The 8002-nt window shown below is 30.9% G+C and overlaps 1 long non-coding RNA gene across 1 annotated transcript; it reads left to right on the top strand.

The window, feature by feature from the left end:
- The first annotated feature begins 1871 nt into the window (after window positions 1-1871).
- Window positions 1872-2463, top strand: LOC111385136. Its single transcript, XR_002701017.1, has 2 exons — window positions 1872-2130; window positions 2348-2463. It is a non-coding gene; the product is annotated as an uncharacterized LOC111385136 (long non-coding RNA).
- The last annotated feature ends 5539 nt before the right edge of the window (window positions 2464-8002 follow it).

The following is an 8002-nucleotide window of genomic DNA, read 5'->3' as shown; positions in this document are numbered from 1 at the left end:
TGTCTTCAAGTTTTTAACACTCATAAAGAAGCTCTTTGCTGGAAAAAAAAAAACTTTCCATTCATTTTCTCTTGAGAGTGTCTTCAAGTTTTTAACATTCAAAGAAAAGCTTTTCACTGAATTGGAATTCTTCTTTTGAGCTTATGTGTGATGCAAGTAACTATGCTGTATGAGTGGTTTTCGGGGAAACTAGGGATAAAGTCTTCCATGTGATCTATAATGCTAGGCAAACATTGACGGATGCCCAATTGAATTATGCAACTACTGAGAAGGAAATTTTGCGGTGGCATATGCATTTTAAAAATTTTGGTCTTACCTCACTAGCTTTAAAGTTATTGCCGAACGAATCATTCGACTCTTTAATATCTGCTGGCAAAGAAAGATGTCAAATCAATGTTGATTCATGGGTTCTTCTTTTTTTCAATAGTTTGACTTGAAATTTTGAGACAAAGAAATTCTCAAGTTGCCGATTATCTATCCCCAACTTAAGTAATCTGAGAAGATGGAAGTTGAAGAGATAAAATAAGTCCTTTCAAGATGAGAAATTTCTCCAAATCCTCCATCTTCTACAAGTTTCCGAGGCACCATGATATACTAATTATGTGAATTATTTAGTAAGCAATATTGTTCTACCGGACTTCTCCTACCAACAATGGAAGAGATTATTTGTTGATGTGAAACACTACTTCTGGAAAGATCCATTGTTATTTAAAAGAGGGACATATCGAATAAATAATTCAATGATGCTTGTCGGAGGATGAAACGGAGAAAATATTAGAGCATTCCATTCATCAGCATATGGGGGCCATTTTGGTCCCATGAAAACATATTACCCAATTTGGATTCTTTAGGCTCACTTTATTCAAGCCTGTTCATGCATTTGTATCCAAATGGGATCATTGTCAAAGGAGTGAAAATATCTCATTCTATTAAGTTGTATTTCCTTATCAATTTTCACTTATGGACTTTAACTTGATTTTGCCCGAGTACTAATAAAGTGTAAGTTTGGCGAGATTGATAGTAAGTGCAATTCTTACACTTATTTATAGTTATTTACTTATACAAATGTTAGTTTATTCCTCTTTTTTCTATTGAGTTTTCGTTGTTTTATAATTTTTAGGAGACGAATGTGTGCATTAATAGAGAATGAAGGGTCGTGGATCAAGAGATGGAAGTATGAAGCGAAAATCAAGATTTAAAGATACGTGCCGAGGCTCGGGGATTGAAAAGATGCAAAACAGGATAAAAAACAAGATTTAGACGGAAATTTGTTGCTATAACCTTTTCAAACTTGGGCAATTTCTACATTTTGCTTGTCAAAGAGGACATTTAATAATTTCAACTTACTCATAATGCGCCTACTATCGCTAAAACACGTTTTATGATAGAATACAATTGGATTAGTTTAAAAATTCAATCTCTATTTTCTTTTTCTTTTTTTTTTTTATCAATTTCGATACCTCGCCACTACAATGATGATTAAAAATAAACATATTAAATATAACTAAAATACATTTGGCACATGTTTCTGTTCAAACAAAAATCTTCACGAAACAATTTCCTCTATAGCTAAAGATACTCATGTTGGTGGCACTAATCAATACTTTAAAAAGAAAAAAAAACACAAATAATATATTATTGTGCAATTCAAAATCTAACCCCCTAGAAACAAAATAGTGCTGTAATAGTAAATTCATTTTCATTTTCAAGTTTCAATGAATTTTATTAAAAAATTATTAATCTTGAGCAAAACAGGTTACCGATTTCCAACAAAAATGATCCTTTTTCCACAAATTAATATTTTTTGAGGTTATCAATATTATAATGACACAAGAAAAGAAAAGAAATTAACTAGATTTTGTATTTTTATAAGCAATAAAACTTAATCCAACAGTAAATTTTCAAAATGGGCTTGTAAAATTCCTAAAATCTGAACCGTCTACTTGTTCTTAATCCAACGGTGAATATGAAATTGATGAAAATATGATCGTTGTGAAGAATTCATTTTTATAAATCAACTCCTTGTAGAAAGAGAGGCGATGAGTCTTCTGGGTTTTTCTCTCAGTGTTTTAGGCGATGAGTCGAATGGATTCAAGTACTATAATAATCAGTAAATTATCCGAAAAACGGGTGAGTCACTTTTTTACAATAACTTCTATAATGTCTTTAGCTATACGATTATTATTTTTGTTATTCATTCATACACTGATGAAGTATTGTTTAAATTCACGGTTTTGTTCTTTGGTCCAACTGATGATCAAATTGGGTTTCACTGGATTTGTTTTTGTGAATTTACTGAGGTTTTTCATTTTATGGTTCTTTCTGCAATTCTGACCGTTGTCTCCAGGTTTTTTCATCAAGAAGAACTAGACAAGGATTTTGAAGATGGATTCAAGTGCTGTTCTAGAGTAACAGAGAATTAAGTTAATAATAAGATACTCAACAAAAATCAGATCAGTCACATTTTCACGATAATTTCTCTAATTTCTTTGAGTATATGATGATAAATGGGGTTTCAAGGGATTCTGTTTTTGTGAATTCTCTGAGTGTTTTCATTGAATCTCTAAGTTTTCGGATTCAACAATTATGTTCTCTCTTGTCTCTATAATTTCTTTATCTGTACAATAGTGTTCTTTGTTGGTTCATTGGGATGAATCTTGTAAGTTATTTTCTGGATTGAATTGATGATCAATTTTGGGTTTCAGAATAATTATTTCTGTGAAATCTCTTTGGGTTTTTGCTGGATCTTTTATGGTTTGTTTTTGGTGTTTCATTTTTATTCAATGAATGGCTATTTCAGCAATTGTGTGCCTAGAGTGATAATGTCCCCTGTTTTTGTCTTTACAATTGTGTTCTTTTTTTGGTGTATTTGGATGGAACTTGTCCTTTTGGATTGATAATCAATCTTGGGTTTTACTGTATCAGTATTTATTCTATAAATTTTTATATGGGCTGAATCTTTAATGGAATTTGTGTTTTGTTTGAATATTGATAAGATCGGCTTCCATTTTCATTTTATGTATACTGTATCTGGGTAATAATGTCCTCTATTTTTGGCTTTACAATTGTGTTCTTTTGTGGTGTATTTGGATGGATCTCGTCCTTTTGGATTGATGATTAAATCTTGGGTTTTACTGTATTAGTATTTGTTCTATACATTTTTATATGGGCTGAATCTTTAATGGAATTTGTGTTTTTGTTTGAATCAATATAAGAGATCTGGCTTTCATTTTCATTTTATGTATACTGTATCGGAGCGATAATTGTTGAAATTTTGCTGTAAATTTTGTATTATTTGGTGAATGGAAAATTAAGCCAAAACTTAAATCACTTAAATTCGTGAATTATTGGAAAAGTGCGTAAAATTATTTGGCTGAAAAGATGTTTTTCTATATGAAAGATTATGACTTTTGACATTATCATTTTTCGAGAGACGTGTCTCTTTAAATATGGAGATGAATTTCAATGGTTGCGTTTCTTCCATAGGTTTTGTATCTTTTGAGACAAGCCTTTTCAACATCTATATATTGACCCCATATGTTTGGATTTATTTAATTAGAAATTTCATTCCATTCCATATTTTACACTTTATTATGCATAAAACATTTTGAAGAACTGATTATATTTTGTATCAAAATCATGGTTATGATAGAGAGGAAATTTCGTTCGGAGTTTGTTGGTCGAAACCATTTGGAGTGCTCCTATGACTTGATGTGGTCGTTGTATTTTGGGAGATGATTGTCTGAAAACCGTTAGCACCGATGCGAGGTAAATTCATCTTAAGGTTATACTCGCCTCGTGCATTTATATTTTTCATTATTCTGTTTGCATGAACAAAGTATTAAATAGATTGGATGATAAAATCCGATTGCATTAACTCGACACAAATTTATGTTTTACGTGCACACGAGAAACTATTTTGTTATTATATGAATTGTGTCTTAAGTGTCCATGCCATTGATTTGTTTAGTATATGATGAAAGTGAAGTATTATATATTGTTAATCAATATATATTGTGACCATTTCCATTCTCAAATTAAAACATGTGATTTTTTATATATTGCACATGGTTGCAATTTTTAATCATATATATGTACGTTAATATGTGTCTTTCCATAAGTTAGTCAAGGACCATGAAGTTGGTTTATTTTGAAAAAGTGCACGTGGTTTTTATGACAATTTATGAAATGATGACTCTTCATTTTCTAAATGCATTTTCAAATCCAATTTCGTAATCTATCATCAACTTGGTTATCCTATCAAATAATATGACATGTATATTTATTTAATAGAATTTATATATGTTGGTCATTAGTACAACTCCAAGTTATTGGAATAGATGTCAACTAATTGTGAAAACATATGAACTTTCATGACTATTCTTTTATTGGAATTAGTTGGTTAAATTTTTATATCTTATTAAAATTATACTAACTTTGATTAAAGTTGATAGCCTCATTTAATCCTATGGAAGTGAGATGACTTTTATGCCAGTTATATTTGTATAAAGTATGACAAATTGTGATTTGTTTTAGTGAAAATTGTTGCGAAAACATTAAGACAAACTGTACCTAAAGTTGGCAATGGTGTTGAACTTCCTTTAAATCTGGAAAAGTTTGAATGTGATGATTTAGTTAAATTTCTGACTTCAATAAAATTAAATGGGATGATTTGTGCAAAAATATATAGTGCATAAGAATATGACAAAATGTAATTTGTCCTAATTTGATTACTTGGAATTGGTGGAAAATTATGAAAGAATATTATGAAATATTCTAAGATCAATTTAGATGAAAATGTGCATAATTTCATATCAAAAATCACGACTTTCGATATAATTATTTTTCAATGGGTTTGTCTCTTCGTCGAGATTATTTCAAGAGGTGTGTCCTTTTGTAATGTTGTGTCTCTTGAGAACACAAACTATCATGCGAAATGTCACAATGTGATAAGAGAAGTTGCAATTCTTGTGATTCCCCCCTCTTCATTGTTGAAATTGACTTTAATTGAAATAAATTGTGAGTCAACGACCATTATTTTGAAAGTACTTAGACTTTCATGAAACACTCAATACAGATATTATCTAAGAGACAGATGAATAGAACTATAAAAGAGTTGTTGAATTCTAAGTTCAAGTATATAACCCAAGAATGTGGGGGGTTATTTGCTTGTAAACTTGAAATGAAAAGTTCAAAATTTGTAGATGCAACATTACTAAATTGAGGAATTGTGGGGGTAGTTCAGTTTAATAGTTACGTTTGCTTCTATGAAGGTAGAATGATAGAAATGTTGGGAATCTACTTATACATCATAGCGGAATTTAAAATAATTTTCGATTCTTACCAAGAATCGCCTTTGTATTTAGATAGAAATTGTGATAAGATTGTACTTTTTCCAGATCTGCAATCTTTTTGTTTTTCTTTTTGTTCCATCAACCTTGATTCGCCACCATATCTGTCCAATTGTCCAGTCTCCAACGGTAATCCACACAGAAAATAAGATTGCAGCTTCTAGGGTTTTCTCTTGTGCCAGCAAGAATAATGAAAACCATATGGACCTTTTTACGCTAGCCATGTATTTATTTATATAAACCCAAATAGGCTCGATCCGGTCCGGTCCGGTCCAATATTTAATTAATCCAATTAATTAAACTTGGTCCGTGAATTAATTAATCCAATTAATTCGGGAATATAAATAACAAATCCAATTAATTAATTTATCCAACGATTGTTAAATTAACCAATTGGCAATTTGCAATCTTCCAATTCTCTTTTGTGTGCGACCTATTAGGTTGCCTAACGACGTGAAATATTATTTTGATCTAATCAAAATTGATGAATTAAAACACCATTTTAATTTATCGTCAATTCACACTCGCCGTCCCTGATTGACATCTAGCAATGTGTCAGGGACATCTAGCAATGTGTCAGGGCAATACATGTGACGGGAAATGTCACGTGGTATGACAAAACCAAATTTGTTCGTTTACCGTGAAACTATAATCCCTTCGTCAATATGATCTGATCAATTACGAGATATGGAATTGTGTCAATCTCAATCATCGATCATATCTTTCACTCCACTATTAAGTCAATATAAGTCGAAAACTCCTTTTCGACTGATGAGTATACCTTGGCCAAGAATTTCATCATCGACTTAATTGAATGAAACGTAGATTATAATCTCCTACTATCTAAGAGTGACGAATTCTTTATTGATCAATCACAACCTTCATACGATTCTTGACGTACCCGAACGATGTCGTATTAGCGGCCCTTTTCAGAGCAACATCCAACACCGTCAAAGTATGACTGTCCTCATATAAGGTACCATGACGACCTCAATATTAGAGATTAACCAACACCGAATATTAGAGATTAACCACTAACACTCAGATAGTTATCCATGTGGAATCTCTCGACGGGTCTCCAAAAAGTTCTATAACAAAACATCCACGTGTTCATTTAAGTGTCACCACACTTTACTTACTGCACAAGTAAGAAATGCCACACGTGATGGTCTATCCGTAATAACGATATCCGTATCTCGTTATTACTTACGACCACAGATGATTTAAAATTCAATCAGATGTAATTTGTATCTCACAGTCACAACTCCTTGTAATTAACAAATTACAAATATTTGAATCTACGGACTCTATTATTTATTTAATTGTCTATTAATTAAATAATAGATCTGTCATTTAATTGCATTAATTATATATAAAAATATTTATGTCCAAAGTTGATTGAACATAGAGCATAATACTTACAAGAAAACCTTTATACTAATTATAAGGATAATATAATACTAAGTCTAAAGTGGATAAAATGGGGTTGTAAAGCCGATTATGGCGTTTGTTTAGACATGTGATATTTACATTAATTTTCATTTATGTGGGGGATTATTGGAATTTTGCTGGAAATTTTGTATTATTTGGTGAATGACAAATTAAGCCAAAATTTAAATCACTTAAATACGTGAATAATGGAAAAGTGCGTTCTAGAAATTATTTGGCTAAAAAAGTGTCTTTCTATATAAAAGATTATGACTTTTAACATTATTATTTTTCAAGAGAAGTGTCTCTTTAAATATAGAGACTAATTCCAATGGTTGTGTCTCTTCCATAAGTTGAGTCTTTTGAGACAAACGTTTTTAATATCTATATATTGACCCCAATTTATTTATTCAGAAATTTCATTCCATTCCATATTTTACACTTTACTATGCATAAAAAACATATTGAAGAACTGATTATCTTTTGCATCAAAATCATGGTTATGCTACGGGAATTTCGTTCGAGTAATCTTCGGAGATGATTGTCGAAAAATCGTTAGCACCGATGCGGGACAAATTCATCTTAATGAAAGAGTTATACTCGCTAAGGCCAATAGCATCACTTGCATCTAATTTTTTCTTATTTCTGATTTTCATTTCTTCATACTTGATTTCAAAAAATGATTAAATTTATTTATATGGTTTATGTAAGGTTCGATATGAAGAACCACATGTTTTAATTCAAGAATGGAAATAGTCAGATTCGATAATCATTGGTTAGTTTCTCAAACTCCATTTCGGTAAGTCGAAACCTTGTTTCGATTTCGTGAACATGTAAGTTGCGTTTTGTGAATATAATATACACATAATCGGTGTATTCCCTAACAATAATGTCCTCTGTTTTTCTCTTTACAATTGTGTTCTTTTTGTGGTGTATTTGGATGGATCTTTGTTCCCTTTTTATATTATGTACAGTGAGTGTATCATCTTCTCTTTTTTCTTTAATTTTTATATCTTCATGAATACATTCTTTTTTGGTGCATTGAATTGAATCTTGAAGTATGTTTCCTCAGTTCAATTTTCGGTTAGCTAGAATTATTTATGTGAATTTTCTGTTTTCTGTGTTTGAGTTGAGCAAGGATAACTGGGTAAGTTGTGGGTTTTCTTTTCTTTTATGTATACTTATTTCAATTTCTGTTTCTTAGTGTGATAATGAATTCCGTG

This window comes from Olea europaea, unplaced genomic scaffold (genome assembly GCF_002742605.1).
Source record: "Olea europaea var. sylvestris unplaced genomic scaffold, O_europaea_v1 scaffold309, whole genome shotgun sequence".
Classification (NCBI taxonomy): Eukaryota; Viridiplantae; Streptophyta; class Magnoliopsida; order Lamiales; family Oleaceae; genus Olea; species Olea europaea.
Note: the sequence above shows the minus strand (reverse complement) of the source record. Positions and strands in the feature narration are given on the sequence as shown.